Genomic DNA, 27,910 nt, shown 5'->3' with positions numbered 1-27,910 from the left:
ATTTGTGTTCATGCGAGCATCAGATCTGGAGATTACGATAAGATGCTGCCGTGTCAATACAGCTGTAAAAATTGGTTCGAGATCGTTCTGAAATAATACATGCACGAGCCGTGGTAATGCATACAGAGATGAAACACTAAGATGGATGTTTGAAGGTAAACGGCAGGTGAAACTGGAGCATAACGCTTGCAAAACAGGCTCCTGCAGCAAACATTCGGATGGAGATTTCACACAACCCCCTCTCCTCATGGGAGCATGTTTTGAAACAGAAAATCGTGCCTCATGGCTCAAACACTGTTTGGATTTTTTTTTTTTAAATGAATAACGTATTATTAAACAACTATAATAACTGCTATTAGCCAGTAAGTGTTGAACTGTTTGATCCTTTCATAACCAGGAGAACTAAAATGCACAAAAGGTCAATGGTTTTCCAGGAGTGCTTCACCCGGCAGCCAGCTACTCACCTCCAAACACTTCAACCGTAGCACCACTTGGAGACAGTCAGAAGCACAATGAGCCCAGTACAGACGTTAAGAAATATAAACATCCATTGCTATGATACCTCCAGGCATCAATGGAGAGACCCCCCCCCCCCCCATCCTCCTGCAGCCCACATGATAATTACCACTGCTGTCTGCGGCCAAACCAGCAGTGTATCATCCAGACTGCCGTGTCCGTGCAACGCTTCACTAGATTTTGGGTATCGTACGGACTTGTGATTAAAATAAATGAGGTCTATGGGGGTTTATGCTATTTGAAAGCGAGCATGCCCATTATTAATTTAGATGCAGTTCTCATTGATTCAAATAAACTGTTGCCCTTTCTGCAACAGAGCTGTTGGGATGAAGCTTTATTCAAAAAGCTGCTTCAGTTGCACGACCAGAGGAAAGTGTCCAGGTGAAAGTACATTTCTTTGGACGCCTTCATCTATACCACATGGGCACAAAGGGCCTGACACTTTTTTCTGCCCGTTATACTCCAAAGGCAAGACAACCACACAAACATCAGTGCAATCTGGATTTCTGGATTCAAATAAAATCTTATAAAAGCTGTAAGGTTTCCTACAGGTTGCATTTATCTGATTTTGAAGCCGACTTAAGATCTGACACATTTCTTTTCTTAAGGTGACCTGATATGTAAAACTTCAGAGCTTCAGAGCATGCCGATTTTACATTGCTGATCATTGACCCCTTCGCCTTTGAATTGGAGACGGAATGAGGCCCCGTTTACACATAGCCGGGTATTTACAAAAACGAATATTTCCCCCTCTACGTTTTGAAAAATTCCATCATTTACACAAGATCGTTTTCAAAATCTCTTCGTTTACACGAACCCGCATAAATATGCTGTTAAGGGGTGCTATGAACAGCCAAACCTGCAGGGGGCAGTGTAACGAGAAGCGTAAAGTCATGCTAGCCAATCAGAGTCCTGGAAAAAAAGTCAACAAATGACACGTGTGAAGCCTGAATAATATGGTTCCGCGTTAAATCGACGGCGTAGCCTACAGTACGTACGGTGTGCGTCGCCGCGTACCCTACGCCGTAAGCTCTGCGTTGGTGTAATGCGGAACCATAAATCAGCTTGGACTGCCAGTTACTTCCAAGACGGAACAAGAGTCTTTCGTTTGGAGTGACAGAGAAGTGGAGTTACTTTTAAGTGTGACTTTAGAATATAAAAAAGGTAAAATACAAGAAAATATTGACGGTGGCCAAACAAATTGTAAACACAGGTTGCATACATGACGCTGGTGACGTCTCTGTTGCATAATGTGACGTTCTGAAGCCTAAATCTCCGTTTTTCTCTGTTTAGACGCAAACGTGAAAACTGAGTTTTTGAAAATCTCCATTTTGGCCGGAGTTTTCAGAAATTATCGTTTTTGGTGACTTTGAGCTCCGTTTTCGTGTAAACGAATGGCCAAAACGCATGAAAACGCCTTTGTTTTTGCTCCGTGTAAACGGGGCCTAAAACTTTAACAAATGAAACAAATGACAGCAATGGCATTCATTCTGCATTAGTGTTGTTGTACGTTGTTCAGCACTGAAGCCTTAAGATGAATCCTTCTTTCAAGGAGACCTTCACAAAAAATGTAAATGAAATCAAAACCAAAGCTGAGCAAAAGAAAAAAGCTGATATTTTTTTAAACTTGGTTAGCAGACAGCATCGTATCTGCTAAAAATGCTAATCTTTGCTACCTTTATGAATTACACATATTTGGTTTGATTTCATACAGTTGAGGCTCTGCCAGTTCCGTTTGACAAGATTTGAGATTATTTCAGCCCCTTAAAAAACTCAACTTTAATCTGTGTAGGTTTTAAGAGAACTGCATCGGACACACCACTTTATCTGAGTGGATCAGTCCATCTCCAGACGCCAAATACCATCCAATTTCAGAGTGAGTCTGAATTTCAAGTGGGCAGCTGAATCCCCACCTGAACAAACCTCTTTCTGTCGCATCTTCTCACGAGTCACTGAGCCTTTTGACTTCACAGATTCCTCATTTATAGCTGCACAAAAACTGGGCTTTTTTTCCTGAAGAATGAACATGAAGATTCCACATGGATTCAAATGTTTTGTTTGCTCATTCAGATGCATCACAAAAGCTCTCACAGTTGACTGACTGAAGCTGAGAGACGACAAACAGATGCTGCAGACACTTGAGCCTTTTGTCTCCTTTTTCCATTGTCACAGCTAAATTGTTGACCTCACCTTAAACGAAAACCTGCTGTTTAGGAAGTCATTTTGCATGACATTTCACTGAATACAAATGATTTTCAACAGTCCACTTGCTTCAGTGTTATCAGCCAACTAATTCAGTATTTACAGCTGTTATCCTCCACGTAATCGTGTGTCATGTTGGCTAAACTACACTTCAGATCAAGTCAGCAGGTCAGGAATACCCAGTCGTATTATTAATAAAGATTAATGCAAATCAAAGGTAATATAAGATAAAATAAATGTAACATCCTCTGTTGTATTCATATGAAAAGATCGAGCCTAATTAAAAGCATGAAATTCTCATAATCTAGGTAGTTTCCTGCAAGAGCCTGAATGAACAGCATTTGAAATCCTAAGTAAAATGAAAAAAAGAGCCCTGTGGAGGAGCTGAGCTCCAGCTGTCAGGTAAAGGTCCAGCACTTGTCTTGTCAGATTATGATGCTCGAGGTGCTGCTAATGTGCAGCAGCAAACTGTGACGTCAGCTCAGCGACAAGCACTTACAGCTGCACTTGAGGTTTTTCACTCACAGCAGTCTTTGTCTTAAACTTCAAGTGTTGCTTCTGAGAAAATGACACTTTTAGAATAGAAAATGACATTATAAGAATAGTTCTTTCTGAGCTGGTGATCTGTTTGTCAAAGAGAATGGTGCACGTACTGATGTCTCTTCCACCGTTAACAGTTATTAATCATAAATCCGGAGGAGATTTAGGTTGCAAATAGTTTCATAGACTAAAAGGAAAGTGTGTTTCCAACGATGACGTTTTTAAATGGGCAGGTATGGAGCCAAATCAAAGCCAAAAGTTTTGCTAATTTGAAAATAAAATTTGAACCTGAAAATTCTTTTTTACAGTTTCAATTTTATTTTTTTCAGTATCAGATCTTTTTTTCAGTTTCAAATCTTTTTATTTCAGTTTCAAATCTTTTTTTTTCAGTTTCAAATTTTTTTTTCAGGTTCAGACTTTTGGCCCCGATCTGGCGTGGGGGGCGTGGCATCAACTGAGAGGGGCGTGGCAACATGAGTGACAGCATAACAGAGAAGGCGGGGGACGTTCCTCAGTCATGTTGCCTTCAGGAAACGTAGGTTGCAGAAGTTATCAGTAGAAGTATGATTCAACACTGTATATACACCATATTCACGTGATTGGCAGTGGAAAAAACTGATATTAGTGACACATTTCTGTTTGAAAGGCTGTTTTAGACCGTACTTGGCACCAATCGCAGTATAAAAGCAATAAACTATGCCAGACTGTACAGTTCAACAGCCACACTTTAAAGTTTGACATTTCCCACTTCCACATAATACCAAGTACGGTCTAAAACAGCTTTTTAAACAGAAATGTGTCACTAATATCAGTTTTTTCCACTGCCAATCACGTGAATATGGTGTATATACAGTGTTGAATCATACTTCTACTGATAACTTCTGCAACCTACGTTTCCTGAAGGCAACATGACTGAGGAACGTCCCCCGCCTTCTCTGTTCTGCTGTCACTCATGATGCCACGCCCCTCTCAGTTGATGCCACGCCCCCCACGCCACATCAGGGCCAAAAGTCTGAACCTGAAAAAAAAAGACGTGAAACTGAAAAAAAAAGATTTGAAACTGAAAAAAAGATTTGAAACTGAAATAAAAAGATTTGAAACTGAAAAAAAGATCTGATACTGAAAAAAATAAAATTGAAATTGTAAAAAAGAATTTTCAGGTTCAAATTTTATTTTCAAATTAGCAAAACTTTTGGCTTTGATTTGGCTCCATAGGCAGGCAGTAACTCCGGCGAACTTGATGTAATGGTTCAAAGACGGAGATTTGTGGCTGGAGATAGAGGTGCGCCCGGAGGGAGTGAAACGGAGCTGCGGAGACAGAGTCACACAGCCGGTGGAGAATACTCAAACAGCGGGAGGAGGAGGCCGGTGGAAAGAGAAAGAACTGCTTTTTTTCCTCTTGTCAGTCTCGTGTTGGGGTCAGATCTAACAGGGCTGACACTGGACTTGTACTGAGGCTGAAGTTTGGCCTGGGAACTGGCTCGACCACTGAAACATGCCTCGGAGAGCAATTAAGAGGCCAATTACGTGGTTTTTATGGAGGATGGTATGTCAGGGCTCACCAGCTCCAGTGTGGAATTGTTTCTGACATCCATCCCCCACTAACAAACTCTACGCCTTTTATTTCCCCTATTCTGGTTAGAAAGCAGAGCATCTGAGCCGGCCAAACGAACAATCGGCATCACAAAGAGAACGTTTAGAATGGCTGCAAATCTGAAGTACAAATGCTTGTTGTCAGTATTAGGTTGTACTAAACAGATCTGTCATGAGCAGAAGAAATATGAGCCAAAACAGACAACTGTGTTTAGCCATCTACCAACCGGTCTATCTGGCAGAATTGTCCACATATATCCTTATTAAGATTTTCTTTAACAAAAATCAGCCTCTCAATTAACTGAGGATGGGCACCATTTGGTCATTTGAATAACTACAGGGGACAATCTGTGGAAGAATAGGCTTCTGTGAACATTCCTGTTTTCCGTGAACAGCAGGAGATTTGGGACACGAAGCTGGATTGGAGGGATCCGTTCCCAGCGATGCTTCTCAGCAGAGGGCCAGTTTGGCACGAGGAGAATGCCAGTCGGCCTCCACTGGGCACGGGCGAGCAGTTGTGTCAATCAATCGCGGCCCAATACAATCAGACAGCGCGGAGGCCGGCTCAGGTCAGAGCACACAAAAGCCTGTTGTCCAAATCCTCACTGCTGCTCCCCATCTGCACCCGGGTGGTGCAGCACGGAGCCAAGAGGAGCCAACTTTGTAAAAATAACTCAACTAAATTATCTGAAATGTGGGGAAATATACTTTCTAGCTCTGAATATACTCTGAAAGCAAATATTCTCTTCAAGAGCCAATGCAAGTTATTCATACAGAATAATTCAGGCTTTGCAAGTGTGACAATTTAATACATGAAAGAACAAAATCTCTATTTTAGGAAAGTTGCAGACAGTCTTCTTCTTTGGAGTTCATGGATCGAAGATTTTGAGAGTCTACATATTTTCAACATTTTCAAAACAAAACCATATTCAAAGACAATCTGAAGATCCTGCCACAGTTTTTGATACTTATTTAGAAATAAGGTTAATTCGCAAGGTAAAACAAGTAAATAGGAACATTTTGGCATTATTTAGGTTTATTTTGTCACTTGGATGAAGCAACCAGTTCCAGTGACAACGCTGAGCTTCACTAAGAGGAGCTTGATCAGGCTGGGTTATTGGGTAACAGACTGCAAATAAGCTCATTCCTAAATTGTTTGTCTATTCCATTAAATCCATTTCCTGTTGTCATTTTGGTCAGGTCCCCATAAAGGTTTTGAGGTTATGTGAGAGGTTAAATGGAGAGATTTGAAGATCTACGGTACTATCCGTTGCTTTGCTCTAATTTTAAAGAACAAAACGCTGCTGCATGGTCTCTGCAACTTGACTCACATTAGTCTAGTTTCATCGATACGCCTGCCGATGGCGTTAATGCCAACTGTATTCTGTGTATGCCACATCACTTATTTGCCCCCCTGTGGGGTTTATTTTCTTCATACAGACTCTCCCTCATTTGTTTGTAATTGTAGATGAGCTCCATTGGGGGAAGAAACCATTTCACAACAGATTAAGAAACTATATATTATAACTAGGTCACGTCTATGTCATGCAGGAACCATGACATTAATCCAATGAGTTTATTGTCTCTAAGATTCATGATAGCACTAAGCAACGGAAGACCAGTTTTTATTGTAGTATAACAGCTAATATGAAACAAAACTGCAAGTAAATATAGCAAAACCATTCAAGAGGATAATGAAATCATTGAATCATAATTATAGAAATAAAAATGGCTGTTAGGCTGCAGAGAAATGTAGTTAGAGATAGTAAGAGAATGAATGGTTGCTAAATGAATAGCAGTAGATAATAACATAATTTCTAAAGAGATCTTCAAAATATTTGCATGCAATGCCGTATCTATCTCCCCTGCATGGTTGGAGTTCTACGATCCAATCCACTTTTGTCCTCTTCTTTGTGTGCTGCCAGATGAGGCAGCAGATATTATCTCAGATTGCTCTGTAATTGAACCTGCAACACTCCACCAGGGGGAACCAAATACTGTACATGGGCCTGACCTCCTCAGCTCAGCCACTGTGACCTTGGAGTTGGGGGTGCGGTGCCCTGGGAGCCCACTGTATGAACAATACGATGCACAGCGGGAGTCGGGCATACAAACATTCCATTACCATACGTAATGTAGGCCCGCCGCTGCGCCCGTCCAGGCGCCGTACAGCTCCACCATATTCTTTCATTTCATCCTCCCAGGGAGGGAAAATCTCTCCCAGTGCCTGTGCAATCTGGCCAAAAAGGAAGAGACCAGAGTACATGAATAAAAGGGACTGGTTTGCTCCAGGCAGAGCTGAAATTGGTCTATTACGCTGCTCCATTTGAGATCAGTGTGGGAGGGAGTGGCAGGTCTGAGCACCAACCGGTTCTCTCCTTTTTTTTAAACTTTGCTTTTGTCCATTTCTGTCCTTTGTAGTCTGAGGTTAAACAAAATAATGTGGTCTTCAGGTATTAAGGAACAGAACAGATAACTTTACGTCACGTCTTTTTAGTAACGCACTCGTTGAGAACTCATTACATTTTCTCCCGTGTTGTACATAATCAGCTTTGCTCATGTTACGTTCAAAGAAACAAGTGGAACTACAAATAGAGTGTTATTAGCTCAAAGTGAGGATGTGAAATTATTGCTATTATTACACTGTCTAACCGCAGATATAGAGATGGATCACCTCCTATACTGAGCTAAATTGCATTTCATTATTACACTATAAGTGCTGCAGCTGCAGTCGACGCTTTGTGTATCTGGCACTCCATTTAGTTTTTTATACTCACTAAACCCTAGCACAAAAAAACTGTCATAATGGTAGATCGGAGGTGTCAATCAACTTTTATTTCAGCACATAAAAGTACTGATTTGTTTCCAGCATTTGTCCATCTGTGAAAGAAGGTTACTAGCAGCAGAATGATGATATAAATGCAGACTTGTGTATGAGAAACTGATGAGCAGAAAGTCCCTGCACATGGTGTGTCTGCTAACGCTGAGGACCATACAATCAGGCAGCATTGAAGCTGGAGTGGGACCCTCTCCTGCATGATCATTAGACAAATGGAGACCCGAAGATGGAGAGCAGAAGAGTTATTATCAGTGATTTCTCTTCAGGGCACAGATTTCAAAAGAAAATATCCCCCAAAAAATAGCACAATAGATTATTTTTGCTTCATGATATCAAATTGCAATCAAATTGCTAAAAGCTAACCTCCTCCTTGACAAACAACTGCACAGTGTCTACCGTGATACACATGGAGGGCTGTTTTTGCTGCAGGAGAGAAAACAAACTGCAGGATATGAGGGGAATGTTATTGTTATTTCTCATTTTCAAATTACCAAAAGCCTCTAACCTTGAGGAAAATTAGAGCCAAGCAGGATTGAGGTCAAACTCAGAAGTCCAAGGAGTTGTCAGCTAAAATTACAGGGGTGATTCAACATAATGACCGCTCCGAGGTAAACAGAATTAATCAAGATTACGGGACAGGATGGCTTGAAAATGGCTCAGTGTGGGCTGAGTGAAGGGCTGAGACTCACCACTAGTCGGGAGTTTAGTGCTGCACGGATAAATAGGTGATTTATCGGAGCCATTAATAGTAAGGGGCAGCCAGCATATCTCATTACACCAGTTAGATTGTTTATAGCTGGCAAAGAAGTTATGAATGAGGATGTTCAATCTTAAGTCCTGCTTGATATGAAAGGTCACACTCACACAAAGACCTGACCAAATAGAAAAATTGTAGAAAAATGTGCAAAATCGTGTGATCTTATGACTTGCTTAAAGTGATCACCCTTTTCTGAGGCAAAAATGTACTCAGATGTCAGAAATGACATCTTGATATCATGACGTCAGCTGTAATGGGGAAGCCTGTGATATGACGATGTTCTCAGGACTGGATGCTCACAGCTGCAGAGCTGAGAAAACATAGAAAACACACCGACAAAAAGAAATCGGTTGTAAGCGAATGACCTTGTGCAGCTCAAACTAATCCTTCTACAAAATCAATCTACAGAAGCAAAGCATAGACATTGATTTTCAAAAGCAAACACGCGACAAAGAGAGAGAGAGAGGGAGAGGGAGAGAGAGAGAGATAGAGAGCGCATCACCACATTTGACACCGCTCCTTCTTGTTCGGCAGCAGCAAAAGGTATCCCTGTGACATTTTAGGGAATTAGGTGGTCTTAGGAAAGATGACAACCGTTTTGTCTCTGTTAAAGAGCTTAGCCAAGACGCCAGAACATCTTGTGCAGATCTCACAAGAACTGTGAAATACAAAAGGAAACCTGAGCTTGACTGGTGATACTTGAGTGCGCTACTTGTCAGGGTAAAAGTCTGTGAAAGTGTTGCCATCATTCGGGAATCATCACAAACAGACTGACATGTATTTCGGGGAGAGACAGTGGAATAAGCGGCATCATTTGCTATCACCTGACACTTAGGTCAAACTACTGTCCCATTAAACCCAAAACTAGTGATGCACCGATTGTTCGGTAACTGAAATTGTTCGGTAACCGAAATTGTTCGGCCGAAAATGGCAAAAAAAAACACTTTCGGTGTTCGGTGGAATAAGTGGGAAAAAAAACGAACAATTAATAACGGCATTGTAAAATAATATGGTCTGGTTGCTCCGTAACTGTTGCGCACCACATAAATCGTTGGCCAACCAAAAACTAACCACATAACGCTCCCGTAATGGTTGCGCACCACATAAATCGTTGGCCAACCAAAAACTAACCACATAAGAATTTTACCTAACATTCACCAGCAGGTGGAACCAAAACAACATAAATCAATCTATTACAGGTGCGTTTAGATGACGAAATCAAACAGCGAAGAGCGTGGAGTGAAGTGGTGCGGTGCAAACATGTGAGCAGTGTGGAAGTATTTTAGAGTGGCAAAGAATAATACAAGAATGGCTGTTTGCAATGAATGTTCTGCTCAAATATCTAGAGGGGGCACATCTGCAAAGTCTTTCAGCACTACAAGTTTGATTTATCATTTGAAATGATAAAAAACCCTGAGCGCTTTAATGCATTTTTATTGTTTTAAGGCCTATGTTACAATGTTCAGTCAGTTAAGCCTAACGTAAGCTCAAAGATGGCCAAAAAATGTATTTTGCTAATTTATTTATTTTAAGTTATTGTTCTTTGCTGGTATAATGTCTGCTGGAATATTTAAGAAATGCTGGGAAATTAAAAAATGTTCAGTTTTTTATGTTCAACAAATGTTTTTTACCTTGTAATTTTGTAAAATATTTTTTTCGTTTAAAAGCATGCCTAAATCAAATTTATTTGATTTATGCAATGGTGAAAAAATTGGCAAAATAAATGAAAAACTGCGAAGAACCATGTTCGGTATTGTTCGGTATTCGGCCAAGTGTTTATTATTATTTTCGGGTTTTGGTTTCGGCCACAAATTTTCATTTCGGTGCATCACTACCCAAAACTCACAGAAATCTGAAGCCAAGGAATGAAATAGTGGTTTGGGGAAGTAATATAGAGATATGACTTCCACTAAATATCTATAATCTCAAATTAACATTATTTGGTGAAACTTACAGCCATTCAAAGGATATAACCAAAAGAAAAGAAAAAAAATCCCAAAAGCAAAACTTTAGTTTCCAGATATAGATTTTGTGCAGACTTCACCTTCCCTAATGTACTTGGAACGCTCTCTGCATCCCTGAGCTCACTCCAGATGTCTCTTGATTCCTTCATAAATCTCTCTTCAAATCAGCCTTATTTTCATGTAACTGAGTGTGTGTGTGTGTGTGTGTGTGTGTGTACATCTGCCATTTTCTGACCTTCAGCTGTGGGCCAACAGTCCACACTGATCAGGCAAAGGGAAACCAGCTGCCAGCCCCGTTTCGTCCGCTGTCAGATGTTGACAACCTGCATAAACACCGAGGGAGGGATGCGGCTCACCTGAGGGGCAAAAGCCAAGATGAATGATCTGGCGAGTCACTCAGAGGGGAAAAAGTCCAGTTAGGCCAAACCTGCGGGATCAAACACTGCGAGGACGTTTAGACCTGGAGGCTCTTCCTTTTATTTTTTTCAAGCACCACATCATTTGCAACTTAGGTGTCGCCATATTCCAGCTGGAGGCGGTGCAAGGGCGGGGATGAAAGCATCTAGAGCTCCTCCAAAGATCTTAAAGCTGCACTGGCGAGGGAGCTGCTTTTGGGGGTCATGCTCTGGCTTCATGTTTTCAGTCCAGTTCAGCGCTTCAGAGTTGAGTTATGTGTCGGGAGTCAGGAATTACTTTGTTCTGGTTAGTCTGTGCTACTTTTCAATCAGAAGTGTTTGCAGGATGTTGCCAGGAAATCTCCTACTGGCTGAATAAACCATACAAAGGCTTGTGAGGAACATTTGCCAAGTTTTAAATATGAACCTCAACAATCCATGCCAGGTTTTCAAAACCTTTCTGGCACACAGTTCTTGAAAACAAAGCATATGTGAAACGGATATTTTTATGTGCAATAATGTAATAACGCAACCTGTGTTGGACCTATTTACTCTTCTTCAATCTTTTGTTGTTACTGTTCAGGTTATTGCTGGGAGGTTTCACAGTTTCTTAGTAATGCAGAATAAAGTTTCTATAAAGTTTCAAATGTGAATATTTTCCTATGTTTTCATATTTTCATGTTCTAAGTCTCTGTAAACCGCCTAGAGACAACTTGTGTTGTAATAGACGCTATATTAATAACATTAATTGATAACTGGGATTTACCCTCTTCTTCTGGTCGACTCTGACTGCATCAGAAGCACCTGAGTATCAGAGCCATAAAGTTGCATGTGGACGAACGGTTCCTCTCCCCGTTTCCTCGTCCAAACCACAGCAGACCGGCTGGAGCCTTAATCAACACCAATTTATTAAAGAAATGAGCTTGGAGCTCTGTCCCCCCAATGCACAGGAACAACCAATGAACTTTGTGTTCTTTATCTGAAGTCGAAACAAAGAAGTTTTTCACTCCTTTTCTCTGGTCGATTCCAAAGGAATAAAATATCTTGTTGAGATGGACTCAGTTCATCTCAACAAGATATTTATTATTAACACCACTGTCTTCATTTCCCTAAGTAATGTTTACAACACTTATGGTAAATGTCAGAATTCTCTCATCATACTATATAGATTTATATATATATATATATATATATATATATATATATATATATATATATATATATATATATATATATATATATATATATACACACACACATATACATATATACATACATACATACATGAACAATATCTATAATTAGAGGAATATTTCATGCATTAAACCGGTTGCTAAACAAATTTTCACATTAAATGTTATTATTAGTTGTGTGTAATACCAAATTATTATTTTTTTTTACCTTGTCTGCACACATATTAATGGTTGATACCATGCTGGTAAAAACCTAAGGATTATATATGTGCATTGTTACTATATATATATATATATATATATATATATATATATATATATACTGTATACGCATACACATACATATATATACACATATACACATTTGGGGCCTCATTGTTCTTTTGAAACTAAGTTTCACTTTAACTAAAAATGTCATGATTTACCTTTTAAACCCGATGTCTGTTTCCTCCCACACACACTGTGTACAAACGATCAAGTATCCGTCTAAAAATCCTCAATAAAAAGCTGATGCAAAAGAGGAACTACCAAAGCATTTTGTCAGGAGCATCCATAGAGAGCCGTGTTGCTCTGCAAAGCTCCGACTATTGCTTCCCCTTCTGCAGAGGCGCATTTTAAAAATAATTTCCAACAGTCTTTGGGGTCTTCCTTCGTTACGAACTGGGTTTGATGTTGATTTAAACCTAACAGGTGACATCCGCTGCTAAACCAGGAAGCAAGAACACATGGAGGCACACGGCGAGCACTGGAAATCTGCAACAAAAACCACAAATGAAACACGAAACCGACACGGAGCCAACCAAAACACGAGCAGCAATCGACCCAAATCTCGAGATCCAATCACAGTCTGAGCTAGATTACCGCGACTAACTAACCCCAAAAACTACAGAGCAAGCATGCAGGTGAACAAGCCAATGTATTAATTATTTTCTTTTAATAGGACTTATAGTCGTTTCTACATACTTTTGCCTGCTTAGGACTTAGCTGTTGAGTGCTGCCCCATCATTTCTCTCAGCTGGAGGAGAATATGTTTGAATGATTTATCTGTTTTTTTGTGTTTTCTGACAAATCTTCAGAGAAAAGTTTGTCTCAGTTTTTCCCCACTACAAACAATCTTTCGTTAGTTTTTGTCTCATTCGTTTTTATTTTGCCCTGCAGCTCTGTAACAGCGAACCAAGAAGTTTGTGACTTCCGTTGTGTGGCCAGCGTCTTGAAATGAGAACTCTTGCTGACGTTCAAATTAGTATTTCTTGCCTTCCGGTCACTCGACCCAGACAACTGACTCCTTAGACAGTCGCAACTTGATCAGAGCTTCCTAATTCTTTGAAGAAGCAATTTAATACGACATAAGAAACCATATTTTGAGAATTTTTTTTCTACCCTAAATTTTAAGCTTTAATTTTAAGCATTCTCTGAGTCTGCCTATCCAGATACACAAACACAAAGCAGCCTTCCTTTATTTAGTCTTTTCTACTTCCTTTGTTGATCATATTCAGTATAACCACTGCTCCTTATTTATGCTCACGGTGTTCAATAAATATCACTAGCTTCAGTATTTAGGCTCATAAATATGTAGGGACGCTACATAGTGGGCCGACACTTCATAAAAATGTCTGGAAAATTTCAGTTTTAATCGTCTGAAGTTGAGAGGAGGATGACTCTAACTGGTATCAAAGTGTTTGGATCTTCACACTGTTTCACAAACAGCTGCACGCATGAATTATTTATCACGTTCCGTAAAGAGATCTGTAGATAATGTGAAAGCTTTATGTACACAGCTGAGGAAAATGAGTGCTGGCCATCCTATCTTATCCTGCAATTATGCAAGCGGACGTTAATTTCCCACAAGGGGGAACGTTCTGTGCCCGGCCCATCGTGTCCGTCCCTTTAATGCTATGACAACTCAAACCTGCACACGAACACTCAGTAAACCAGAGGAGTACTAGCCCTCCAGGAGTATCTGTGTCAGTACACAGAAAAACTTCGTTATAGTAAAACTAATGTGTCCTCAGTGACAAAAGCAGCCTCAGTGAAAGGGGCTTTTTCACCGACGTTGGGACAGTATTCAATTATGGAAAAAACGGACCCTGCTGTCTCGTCAACTGGAGGTTCTGGATTAGCCTCTTGATCCGAGATGAAAGCCCAAACAGGCTCTAAAACTCGTTTGGTCGGTAAAATGTGCTCTTGATGGTTTCCCTGAGAAACAGTGCGCAGCTCGCCGAGCAGGTCTGTATTTTCTCAAAAGCGTTTTGCCATGCCTGACATGATCCTATTTTGAATGGTCCTCTGTGGTAATAAGGTCATTTGTCTTGTGCAAAGGAGAGAGGATCTATAGTTGTCATGCGCTGAGCTGGAGATAAATGTGAAAGGCAAAGACTGCGCCGGTGGAAAGAATTAATGCAGTCAGCCCTTTGCTCTCTTAGCCATAATGGAAGACAAAAATAAAAACTGACAAAACAAAACTTGGGGACTGGAAATAAATGACGCCATTAAACCACAGTGGATGTCTCTTCCTGAGTTATTTTCGTTTTTTGTAATGTGTTATCTTGCGCTGTTGACAATGTGTGTATTGTATTTACAGTCATGATGGGTTTTTTTATGCAGCTTTTACAATCACATCTTTCCTGAAAAAGAGATTTAAGGGTGCCTTTATATCTATGGAGTCTGGTTCAAAGCAACCCCCGTCAGCGCCGAAATTGAACCACAAACAAAACAACCAGCCAGACCAGTGGCCGGATGTTATTATCATCATCATTATTATCATATTACAGATCATTTTTGGATGCTGTAACTAGCCGCAGTCGCGTGTAATGATGCATCAGGATGGTTGCTCTGGTGCCGTTGAAGGACTTTACTCCAACACCCCTGCTTTTCTTTCCTTACTTAAAGCCTGCGAGGGCTGAAAATGCACGCCCCGGAAGACCCATCAGATCAAACCCCTTTATTTCTCTTCACATCTCCCAAGTGTGTCACTTTCACATTTGGTAAATTGAGCTTTTTCCCCCCCACTGCCTGATGTTTTCATCAGTTAGACTTGCAATTATTCAAAATAAGCATTTTTCCCCATTATGCTGCTCACCAAGTCTTAATTGCAGCGAATGATGAAATTCCAGACATGGAACCGTTGCAGCCCTCTAGACCATCTCAAACCTCAAAGTTGCCAGTGTTGGCAGCCTTTCAGCAGCACCACAAAACAGGCTGTGCTTTTGGACAAGCAAAAAAACGGCAGCCGGGTGTGAGATAATTTGAGGAGAACAGAAAAACGCAGTTGTTTCATATAATATTTAAGCCTGTACTGAGAATACTTTATATTTCTAAAGGTGTAGACTCTGCCACCAACCTGAGTCACATGCTTGGTTATTTAGTATTTAATAGACAAACAAAAACAAAGCAAACAAAATGAAAAAAAGGGTTTAGTGTCTAGTTTGTTTCTGCATTTATTCATTCCCGATGTCTTCATCTTGCCGGTGTGGCTCTCAAGTTAAAAGCAGTTAAACAAACAGACACTAAAGTGAGTTCAGAGTTTCCTGTTTGTGCACATCTGCAGATGTCATGGCCAATTATCTAGACTGTAATGGGAAAGTTATTGTCCCAAACCTCTACAGGCATAATTAGGCGAAGCACTGTCTATTGAGATTGCTGAGACAAAGTTCTCCTCACATTAACGTGGGTGTACTTTTTCTGCATCTGGCCCCAGCGTTGCCCAAAGATATAAGGCTCCAAAGTGAACTCTAATCTAATGACAGCTGAGCTGAAGCCTGTTCTGCTTCAACCTAACTGCCATAATCGTTCACCGCATTTCTTAAAACCTGAAGTAACAGCAAACCAGGAGCTGTTAAAGAAAATGAAGGAAGGAGCCAAACAGAAATGCATGCTGTCCACACAAAACCACACAACAAATACACTTCAGCTGCTTTCACATCTTTCACCCTACAAGTGGAAGATGAGTCAAAAATATGTTCCTCTTAACCTTAATGCTCTTATTCCTCTAATATTAAAGTGCACATGTGAAAAAAGAAAAAACTGAATGGATTGTTCAGCCTCTGCTGATAATACCTCCTCCGTTATTAGTGTTTGGTAAAGGTTTAGCCCCCTTTTTTGGGTCTACCTTGATGCAGTGGTTATGAATAGATGCACTGAGGTGTAACCCTGCAGGCTGGCTCTGATACAAAGCACTTCTTCACACCAATGTTTATCGTCACACAGTCAAACTCCTCGCCGCAGTTTTCATGTTATAATTTGCTTGGATCGGGCAGGAATGAGTGTTTTCACAGCTATGGTGGGAATCCGATTATCATACAGGGATCACGGTCGCCATGGAAACCAAGGATGGCGCATGGTGTAAAGCCATCCCTTACACATCCTAGAACATTGGGAATTAGTGAGAAAATTCAGTTGCCTTAAAATAAAGATTCGACATGATCCATTTTTACTATTGAGTAGATTCTCAGACAACTATCCACATTGGGTTTTTTTGGTCCGCTTGTGCCGGTGCTCTTTAGAGACAATCATCAGGTGTACACTTTGCAAAATTTGTACATCCATGAAAGTTCTGTCAAGGTGAGAAAAAATACAAACAAACAAAAAAAAAAAACGTTTTAACAACCTGGAATCTGCCGCTTGGTTCAAGTAACAGCTTGTCAGACATTTTCTGATCATTCCTTTGTGCTGCACTGTATCAAGTGATGTCTGTCTAGGACGTCTGGGATGTGACGGGGTGTAACAGCTGCTCCAGCACAAACATGCAGCAGGACAGATTTTAAACAGATTCATATTAGAGTACCCCCTTGTAATAATGAAAAAAAATATATGCCACATGTTTTAATATACAAAAACAAGTGGGGGGGGGGGGGGGGTCATCTGCTTCCATCTGAGCAGATTTTGCTCAAATCAAAGAAAACAGACAGCTGCAATCACAGAATGGCAAAGATTACACATTTATTATTTTTTATTTCTGACTGCCTCTCAAGGGAAGACAACTGCAGAGCTGAGCTACAAAATCATTGTTTTCATTTCCTTGCTCTGGTATGTCACCCATGTTCTGATCTTAGTAACTCTAGGGTGCAAAGCTACTCTAGAGGAACGTTAGAATGGAGAGATTGGCAACAAAAAAAAAGGCTGAAAATGACCACTTTAAAGAGTGAAACGTTTTCGATTCCCATCTGTCCCCGTCTGGTTCCTCTCACATGTCTTCTCGATCACAACTACTCGTTTCAATCCTTGATTTCTGCACAAATTTGGATTGAGACTTGATTAAAGCCAATTACTGCTTTAATTTACATTATTTTCTAAATGTGGATGGCCATCATGCTCATTACTCTTTCAAAACAATCCTGGCTAGTAAATTAAAATTAATAGACCATGTCTAAAAATAATCCAGCTTGGATTTCCACAATAGTTTAATTAACATTTTAGTTTTTAAATATTAATTATGCACACAGCCATCCATTACCGCCTTGTCATCAATCAGCAGTGTGGAGAGACAGAAAACTCACAATGGGATGCTAATGATAAGAGGGACTGGGACTGTCCAGATCATTGACTCGTGGCATTTTGATGGTGAACCATGAGGAGCGGGGAAGTACGTTGGGTTGACCCTGAACCCCGGATCCCTTTACAGAGCTGCTTTTGGGCAAATAGCTCTCAATTCACTGTAGTAAACACCACGGACCACAATATGCCAGCACAAATAACAAAAGACATGACTCCGAGCGCTGTCACCACTCATCACGATGACACAAAAGAGGATGTAGCTCTGATGCTGCGTGAGTGGTGTAATAATGAGTAAAGAGACATGATAGGATATTTTCTGTATGCTTTGTGATGCATGTACTGCCCTGCTTAGGAAGGATCAGTGCAGGAATCAATAAAGGGGTGCTCGGCGAGGATTAACATAGGGCAACAATACTGGTCACACAGATCAAATAAACTCTGAGGGGGCAAGTGAAAACAAATAAGGCACTTTCATTTATTTATACCGCGGTTGTTGTCAGCCGTCTGCTAGACATCCATGATGCTTTGCACCAAGACTATTTACCAATCACAGACTGCTTTCGTAATTTGTGAAAAAACAAAACAAAAACAAAAATAGATACAATATTCTTTGGTCGATACTTCATGACTGCTATATAAAAAAAGATAAATAAATAAAATAAAATCCCCTTATTTTTTAGTGCTGTCCAAAGTGAAACTAAGAGATATTTTCTTTTGTTTTTAACTGCTATGTTAGGACAAATATAGGATTTCAAAATTATCGACTTGACCGGGGCAGAAGAGAGACAGAAGAGAAACAGTGTAAAAGCTAAATAACCTGGACAAGGAACGCCCTTGACAAGCTCAAGGACTGCCTTCATAGCTTGTAAAGGCACAAGAGTCGATAAAATCCAGTGATTAGGAAGAGATAAATATCTGAAAACGGCAGAGCAGCTCTCATGCAGCATTTCACAGTAAGTCTTAGAAGTTTGCTTTTGCTTGGAGAATTTCTTCTTGTAGAAACTGATGAAAGAGACAGAAACGTGTGGATTTATATGCATATACCTGGGGAGGACCACACGTCACGCTGTAACAGCCACGTTCTCTCCTCAGTGCCAATCAGGCTTACTAAAGCGTGACGCAGGCTGGATTGATTGATGGACAGAAGTGGAGAATACGAGAGGATGGGGACTGGGGGAAGTGAGAGGAGAAGAGAGCCTGGGGTTAGACGGTGTCACCGATTTGACTGGTGCGTTCGGGACAGCAAGTGCCTACAGGGTGTAATTCAGATCACTAAAAGCTTTTAAACCTTCAGCTCCGGGAACAATTTCCAGCTCCTGTCCAGTCAAGGAAGATGTGGAATGAAAAATGTGAGTGACATCACATTTTGTTTCCAATTACAGAGGTTTCGTATACACTGACCTCCGTTGTTTTCTTGTCACCATCTATGTTGAATTAATTTTTGCCCATTTCATATTTTCAGTGTTTGTGTGCTTATAATTAAAGGCCTCAAATTTGTTTTGCAATCACTTTGAAATTGCTTGTGGCAGTTTTCATTGGCTGGACTGACGCCTTTTGCACACTGAACATAATATCCATTTGCTTATAATAATAATAAAATAAATACCTTAACTCTTTAACTTTATTTTATTTGGTAACTAGAGTAGAACAATCCAATCTAATCAGAGATATGGAAGTTTAAATACCGTACAATTTGTTCACTGCTTGCTTGTTTGTTTGTTTCGCCCATTTGCTGATTTTTAGCTTAACCATGTTGGGTTGAGGCAGTTCCTGCTAATACTCCGTCATCCAGAGCAACAAATACAATAATTAAGAAAAAAATAAAAAATAAAACTCCTCTGAGGGACTGATGAGTTGTTTTTATGGTGTCTAACCTCATAAATGGTGGGTGTAATTTTACTGACATAAATGCTACTCAGACAGACGTAAAACAGATGTGAGATGGAAATGTTTGTTTCAACTGCTGTTCCTCCACTAAATGAAAACCTGAGTGATCCATGTATATATCACTACAGGTATGAAAATAAAACAACCTCTTAAAAAAAATTAAAACACTCATTCAAACTGAACATGAAAGGTTTGGTGGGATGATGAAACAAAATGTAAAATACCTCAAAATGCTAATTAGCAGTCTGCAGCTGCAGGCTGTAACAAACATGTTTGTGTATTTTACCCTCTAAAAGTAGTAAAACAACTGGTCGCTGCCACTCATTCAGTCCCTAGAGAAATTTTAGTGCTGAATATTAACTGTGACCACAAAGCCAATTCTCTGCTTAAATACACTACTCACTTTACTTTTTTGGTTATTCATTTCTCATGGGGGTTTATCATATCAAGAGCAAGAAAGGTTATTCATGCCGACAGTTATGGCACACAGTGAGAGAAAGAAGTGGTTTACAGAAAACAGCCTAATTTAAAATATAGGCAAGTAAAGTAAGTTTTTTCCTGTGTTTCAAAACTTTTCACAGTTTCCGCGACGTCAACCCTCCACCTCAAGAAAGCGGAGCGGGAATAAAAGCTGTTGAACATGATATGTCATTATTCTTCACACACAGGTGGTCTCAGGCAGTTGACTTAAATGCAGAAGTGCAGATTTAGTTTATTTGGCTTCAGATTTTCTGGAGCAATGCGTTTCTCCCCAGAATCCAATCATGACTCTTGGCAGCAGGTGAAGGTGACGGCGAATGAAATATACATGAGCTGAACTTGCTGTGATTAATGACAGTATCCCTGAACATTGCTGTATCGCCCCCTCGATGTGCACACAAACAACCTTCACTAATCTGAAAGCTTCCTACACTAATCTGAGAGGAGGTGATACGAATTCAGGTGCAGATAAACAGACAGAAAAAGCAATACGAGTATTCTCGGAGCGGCTAAACAGTTCTCTTTTCACTTCATCTTGGTTCAAAGAGATGAATTCAAATTAGACATTTTATTTTGGGGACAGGTGGGGGGCGCTTACTTTTTCAAGATGAAATCAAAAAGCACTGATTGCATTGTACCCCGGTACTGTGCAAATCTTCACCAAACAAACAACACAATGTCAGTAAGCCTTTTTGCACAACCCGCTGGCCCCTCTGTAATTGTCTCCACATAAAAGGAAGAAGCCTGAAAGCTTCAAGTGTGCATTCACACTTTTTTATTCCTTGTAATCCACATTTTGCACATAGATTTAGCATCTAAATGTGCACTTTGGCATTCATGTGTGCAACTGTTAGCCATGAGAGTCACATCTGTAATGGGATCTGTTTTTCCAGGGCGAGTCGCCTCAATACGGTAGCTCCAAGCTGACATCTAAGATCAGTGATCACCCTCCATTTACTGCAGCCTGCTCTGCTTCAGGGCACTTTGATGCATTAAAGGACAAAGTTGGGGGAAAATGTCTGATCTGTTGATAACTTCCTGCCTTTTCCCTTTCTGTGACAGAACCCTTGACATGGCAGATCCTTTTGATTTTAGAAAACCAGGACAGACCTGATGGTTCCACATGGTTTGTGACACCAGCAATCCCACAGGAAAAGGCTAAACTGCTTATAGCAGTGAGTTTGACTGAGTGTGGCATCATTTCTCTATGAATTTGTATAAAACTTTTTACTTAAAAAGGGACTGTGTAGGGCTGTTCGATTTTGCCCAAAAATAAAATCGCGATTTTTTTCTCTCAAAATCCGATTTTCGATTACGATTATTTTGTGAATTGACAAAAGGCAAATAAATTATTTCAAATATGCTGTTTTTTTATTGAACATTTGCCCCATTGGGCTTTAAGTGCAAACTTTGCTCTTATTAAACCAAAAATGAAGGAATAAAGTGCAAAACTCTGTAAAATAAGTTGAAAAAAAGTTTAAAAAAATATAATAAAATATAAAGTTTTATCTCTAAAAAAAAAAAAAAAATCAGCAAATCAGCACTTGCAAACATACAGTAAGTTATATTTCCAATTAAATAAAACAAGACATTTTCTAATTAAACTAAACTGGGTCTTTGCATGCTAAATAATAATGCAACCCATGACGGAGGTAGGTGTGTAATGGGGCACTTGTTGCAGGTATTGAGAGGTATTTCCATCAATCATTAATATGTGTGCAGACAAGGTTAAAAAAAAAAAAAAAAGTGAAAAATCGATTTTACGATTTTCATGTTTTAACATCGTTCTAATTACATAATCGCGATTACGATTTAAAATCGATTAATCGAACAGCCCTAGGACTGTGTTTTCTTTCTTTTTTCATGTGGAGTTGTGGCAAGTACAAACATTTAGCATCTTATCTGCAGTAGACACTAGCACCCTTCATTTTGGAGAATGAGAGAGGAAATCTGAGCTAAGCTGACAGATACTCAGAATTAGAGGCACAGGGGAGCCAATTTGCTCCTTAAACAAATCAAACCTTGTAATTTCCACCGCAGTTCAAGTCAACGCTATATTAGACATATTTGCACTGTGTCACTTTTACACCAGAGAGTTAGTTATTTTGTCCAATCCACATTGCTCCGTGTCACTGCCCGCGCTGCAGTGCACCATGACACCCTGCCGACGATAAAATGAGTCAGTCAGGAGTCAAGCTCCTGACTGCTGAATGTCACTGACACAGTAACTTTGAAGATGGTACATATTTGTGCTTTTCCAGGCCTGATCATAGCTGTTGATTTGGATTTGGACTCAGCAGTCTAATGGCCAGCCCTCAAACCATTACACTTTGACCAAGCTGTAGTTGTTGAGCACAGTATTGTTATTTTGTTTTTCAAAGAAGATGCAAATGAGAAGCAGTGATGATACACTTGGTGAAAGCAGACACATACTTCACATTTCCATTATCCTTATTTAACATTCTCTGAAAAACATAAAATAAGCCCTTGCTTCGTGCTGTATCTGCTGAAACCAGTGAGTTGTTGCTATGCAACAATTAAATACACTGTGGTGCGCTCCTCTCCAGTTTCCTTCCACCTGTGCGCTGAGTGCTGTAAAATGCTACTTTCTTGTTGCTGTCAGCTTTGTCCTCTCTGCTGTCTGTAAATACGGCTCTCTGGTGAATATGCAGCTTTCTGCGGAGTCAAAGATCTTGTGATAAAAAGTTTGCCATTTTCCCCTCAGATCAGATTTGCTGCAGACAGCACATTGGTTGACAGCGCGGTGACAAGCCCGACAACAGCACCACACTGAAATGGAAATTACTCTATCGCCACTGCAACTTTCTACTTTCTTCACTTTAACCCCCACTGACATGAATGCACCCATTCATGTGAAAATCTGACTGCCATCAAGGCTTCTCTTAAAAGCACACCAAAGACTTCATGTACAGAACATAGACTTAAGACCAAATCTCTCCAATTTTACTTCGTCTTTTCTGCAGCTTGAGTGCGTCTAACCTGAATCTTATGTGTTGATCAGCTCCTCTGCCTTTCTCTGGACCAGTTAAACACACATCTTGCAAACAATAACGCATACAAAAGAACAGGACAGGATTAGACATAATTTATGCCACGCATATCAGGAAAAGGAAGGACGAAGCAGAAGGATCTCACGGCAGCATGCAAACACGTGCATGTACACCCAGACAGTGCTATTAACTCACCAGTAGGAAAACACTTAACTCATGCCTATTTAATTATGCTAATGAACACATATACAAATGAAACTGGGTAGTTATTAGCGCTCTCAATTAGGAGATGTGTGCATGAGTGTTCAGTAAAGAGAGAGGGAAAGAGGAGTGATGGGTGATTGCTGTCCACTGGTGATAACAGGAGCCAGAGGGCGAGACCTGTGCAGCTTCTCTTGTACAGCCCTCTGTTAGAGGACATGCAGCGGGGCACAACATCAACAGTTTGCTGAGCCTGTGTATGCATGTGGAGAAATGTAAAGTACCAAGAAAAAGTATGTGAACCCTTTGGAATTGTCTGGTTGTCTGCAGTAATTTGCCATAAGATGTGATTTTCAGCTTACTCTCTCCGAGAGACAAATAAAGTGTGCTTAAGCTGAGAACACACAACTAGAGTTTCTTGTTTCTTTATTGAACGAAAGAAATCTTCACAGTGGTAGAAGAAAACGCAACTTGACCCCTTGGTGTTATTACCTCATCAAGCCGCCTTTGACACTAGTCACTTCAAGTAAGGGCTTTTGTTAGCTTTATGTCAGACCTGGATAACTTTCAAGAGTTTTTTTATTATCATCGTTCCTCTTTACAGAACTGCTTGGACTCAGACACATTTGTGGGATGACTTTTGAGATGATCCCACAGCATCTCCATGGCGTTAAGGTCTATGATCTGACATGTATTATTTCTTCTTTCCTCTGAAGCCATCCTTTAGTGGAATGATTTGATGCATAGGGTCAGTTTCTTCCTGCTACACCAGCAAGCTTCAGCTAGCAAATGCTGACATTGAGCTGTGGTAAATATGGAAATTAACTTTCCCCTCTTCAGGCCTGTGAAACAGCAAACAAGCTCCATATCACGATGCCTCTTCCTCCACCATACTTGAGCACTGGGATGATGTTTTGATGTTGGTAAGCTGTGCCCTTTTTGTACAATACAGAGTGATGAGTGTTCTACCACAAACAAATTCAACTATTGTCTCACTATTTTCCCAGTCCTAAAAACACTTCCCCAGTAAAGTTTTATGATTGCCTCGGTGCAGAGTTATTATCGTTCACGAAAACTAACGAAATAACGAAAACTAAAATTGAAAAAGCAATTTCGTTAACTGAACTAAATAAAAACGAAAATTAAAAGACAAAAACGATAACTAACTGAAACTACATTGCGTGTTTATAAAACTAACTAAAACTAACTGAAATTATAGATATAATTTCCTCCGTTTTCGTCCCTGTCAATATAAGCCTCTTGGTATGATTAATTTATTCCGCTCTGGCCGTTTATCTCCAACTGGCAGCTACGGCACCTTGACGCCTCACGGTCTGTGACGTCAAAACTAAAACTAAAACTAAAACTAATAAAAACTAAACTAAAACTAAACATTTTTGAAAATATAAGAACTAATAAAAACTAGCAAACCCACACTAAAAACTAATTCAAACTAACTGAATTGAAGGAGAAAAAGTCAAAACGAAATAAAACTAAACTAAAATGAAAAATTCAAAACTATTATAACCCTGCCTCGGTGCTATTTGAGAGACTTCAAGAGTGTTGCACTTTCTGCTCCGGATAACTACAATTTCCTCTATGATGTTTATGCCATGGGCTCCGGGTCTCTTCAATCTTATGTGTATGTTTGTCTGTTCCAGTGATGTTGTCAGGCCTTCATCTTGGCTGAGCACCCAGATTCAGAAAGAGTAGCCAGAGTTCTGAACTGTCTCTACTTACAGACAATTTATTTAACTGTTGTGTGATGGATGCCTAAACGACCTGGGATTATTTTGTATCCCTTTCCAGCCTTAAAAATATGTACTCCTCTTGATCATCATGTCTTGAGGTGTCTTTTTCCAAGGTATTATTCACATCTAGGATCTAGGACTAGGATCAGGAAACACTGGTCAATGCTTCATTTACAGCACTGGGAAAATTTACAAGGTGCTTTCAACAAACGCATGAAAAATTATAATTGTTTATCAGTTTAAGCACACTGGATATATCTATTATGGGACCAGTTGGAGATTAGATAATATTTAATGGCAAATCACTGCAGAAAACCAGTACATTTCAAAGGCTTCACATTTCTTTTCTTGTCACGATATGAGGGTAAATGTTTGAGCAGCGGTTTCTTATGTCTACCTTTTGCAACGTATTATTACAGCTATGAGTTCAACAGTTTCTGCAAAGTCGATAACAAGTGTTAAGGTGACAAAGCTTTCATCAACCACAAAGATAACATCAAACACAATCTTTCATCAAACATTTTTATTTCACACCAACCATGCTGTTTTATCACCCAGAGGATGTAAAACAGATCCAATTAATTCTAGACCAAATGGACACCAACTCATGAACAAACACCATCTATATTTAAAACATTATATGATCAGCAAGAGTAATGCATGTCTGTATGACCATGTTTTGAAAATAAACTGAAATATAAGACTAAATATGAATTATGCGTTGTGGGAATTTAAGCATTGCGTCCTCATAGAGGTGATAGTTTTGGCAAAAGAAATCACTTTGTCATTATCTTTTTTTTTTTTTTTTTAATTTTCACTTTGTCATTATCAATTTATATAACCAAATATAAAATAATGTATAAATGGTTATATTTATAGTTAATGATAAAAAACATGTATTTTTGTTGCCAGGGTGCCTCACAATTATCACATCATAGTAGCCTTTTTTTTTTTTCAAGCAAACAGCCATCATTTTTGTCCAGTCCTTTTAATTGCTTACAATCGCCTTATAAGAAAAAGTTGGCTTAAAACTAATCACTATTTCACCATCATTGGAGACCAACATGTCATTCCACTCTCTTCTCCTTTTTTTGTAGTTTGATGGCACCTGGCTGGAAAATTAACATTCAAGTGGCTGCATTTTAATGACCTTCCACTGACATTAGCATTTTAAATGCAGTTGCAAAGCCAAACACCACAATACTTGTGTGAGCACATTCCGTTTCGTAGTTAAGGGAAAATGGAGAGCCCAATAACATGGAGGAGGCAATTTGTTGAATTTGCAGCAAATAGGTGATGGACAGAGGTTCTAATATGGCTAATCTAATAAAACATGCAGAATAGCTCATTCAGCTCTTTGTTACATTTGTAAATTATTACATTATTGCTAAATTTCCATATACAATTAAATGAAATAATTCAGAAAAGATAGAATTTTCTCTCAGTTATCTGAATAATATTCTGATGACATCACTATTTTCTATTAGGGGACAAACCCATGCAAGAAGTTAAAATATGGACAAAGAGTGATGACATCAGAGCCAGGATCACCAAGGGCAACAAAAAATTAAAATAAATACATAAAAGGCCAGGGCCAGGGGGTGGATACGGTTGTTGAAACCTTGGCTAAGTCGTACTGTACATTAGAGTTTTGTCAATCAATTGAATCAAAATTAAATCAAACAGCCCTAAAAGGCAACCCTACAGCAGTAATATAGTTCTCGTTGCATTGACTTAAATAAGATTCAAAGCTAAAGGACAAAGAATAAAATAAATCATGTACAGTATCATAATTAATATGTGATGCTCTGGGGGAAATATGTCCACTGTGCTAAATTATGACATTTGAAGCAGGTTTGTAAGTACCAAATACTATTTCAAAGGACTAAGGTCATTGACTGTTAACAGAAAGAATCCAACATTGCTGTGAAAATTGTGAAATGTGTAAATCTCTGGAGTATATCACCTCCTCTCCACATGAATATGCTTTAAAAAGGAACTAAATCATCCATAATCATCTAACTTCATTATTTTGCAGTCATCCCTGTAGATCAGTTTCTACGGCAACTACTGTATGGTAGCAAGTGGAGCTCTCCACTGAAGGTGGTTCTGAAATTTCCTAGTCTCTGTCACCGGGGCGCTGTCTATGGTGCTGAACAAGGACTGTGCACCCTGACCGCTGAAGTTCTTCCCACAGAGATAAAACAAGGATCTTGCCATCTCACTGGCAGGCTGTGTGGAGCAGCTTGAACCACATCTTAGCTGGGACTGTCTGAAAGCAGGAAACAAGCCAGAGTATCAGCAGGCAGGAAGATCCATGCCATGTTTGCCTCTGACCTATCACATTTTCATCCTCAAAAGGATTCGGAGGTCTGAAATATTGAGAACAACAAGTAGATGGATACAAGATGGGATTTCTTGATCCAATTTTGCTCTTCACAAAAAGAAAAAAAAAAAAATCAGTAATCGTTGGTTTGCTCAGATGTTTCAGATAGGCAGTCCATCATATGGCAGACAAGAAATGACATAATATGAATCAAATGTCGTCCTGCCATTTCCACATACTGCTCAATGCCTGTAATTCAACATTCAGACTAACACAAGGTGAATGTGTATCTGGTGGGAAATTGTGTGAAAGGAATGGCTGATCCCTGCTCACGAGGGGCTAACGCCAATCCATCCTTCCATCCTTTCTTTCCCCAGAGCAGGAAAAGCGGCCAATGAGAGTGGACAAGGCAATGTGTCACACAGAGAGGACTGCGTCCAGTGGACCGAGAGGAGCTGTCTGCCGCTCTGGGCAGAAAGGCTGTAACGCCCAGGATGGGGTTATCCACTCAGAACACAAACACCCACGTACAGGAGCTGCTACCCCCCCAAAAAAAATAAAAATATATCACTGGTTTATATGTTTCTTCACACTTATCTTTGAAACTAATGTATGAAATGGATGAGACATGTCATTGTTCTTAAAGGCTTCCACCTTTTAATGACACACTAAACATCCACTGCAAGGTTGTGTGAAGGTCAGTAATATTTTGACGCACATACATCTCAGTGACATACTGGAGACCGCACAAAGCGGACATAA

General features: G+C 39.8%; 1 protein-coding gene across 7 annotated transcripts in view; it reads right to left on the bottom strand.

Annotated features, from left to right (window-relative positions):
• syt1a (synaptotagmin Ia) overlaps nt 1-27,910 on the bottom strand; it is a 214,542-nt gene that overhangs the window by 70,873 nt on the left and 115,759 nt on the right. For 2 of the 7 annotated variants that reach the window (XM_061714259.1, XM_061714260.1), the window contains exon 3: nt 10,647-10,767. The exons of the other annotated variants lie outside the window; for them this stretch is intronic. The gene's annotated coding sequence lies outside the window, so the exon portion shown is untranslated. The remainder of the gene's footprint in view (nt 1-10,646; nt 10,768-27,910) is intronic. 7 annotated transcript variants of the gene reach the window in all.

The sequence above is a fragment of the Cololabis saira genome, chromosome 23 (genome assembly GCF_033807715.1).
Source record: "Cololabis saira isolate AMF1-May2022 chromosome 23, fColSai1.1, whole genome shotgun sequence".
Classification (NCBI taxonomy): Eukaryota; Metazoa; Chordata; class Actinopteri; order Beloniformes; family Belonidae; genus Cololabis; species Cololabis saira.
The sequence above is the reverse complement of the archived record's forward strand: the minus strand, read 5'-3'. Positions and strand labels throughout refer to the sequence as shown.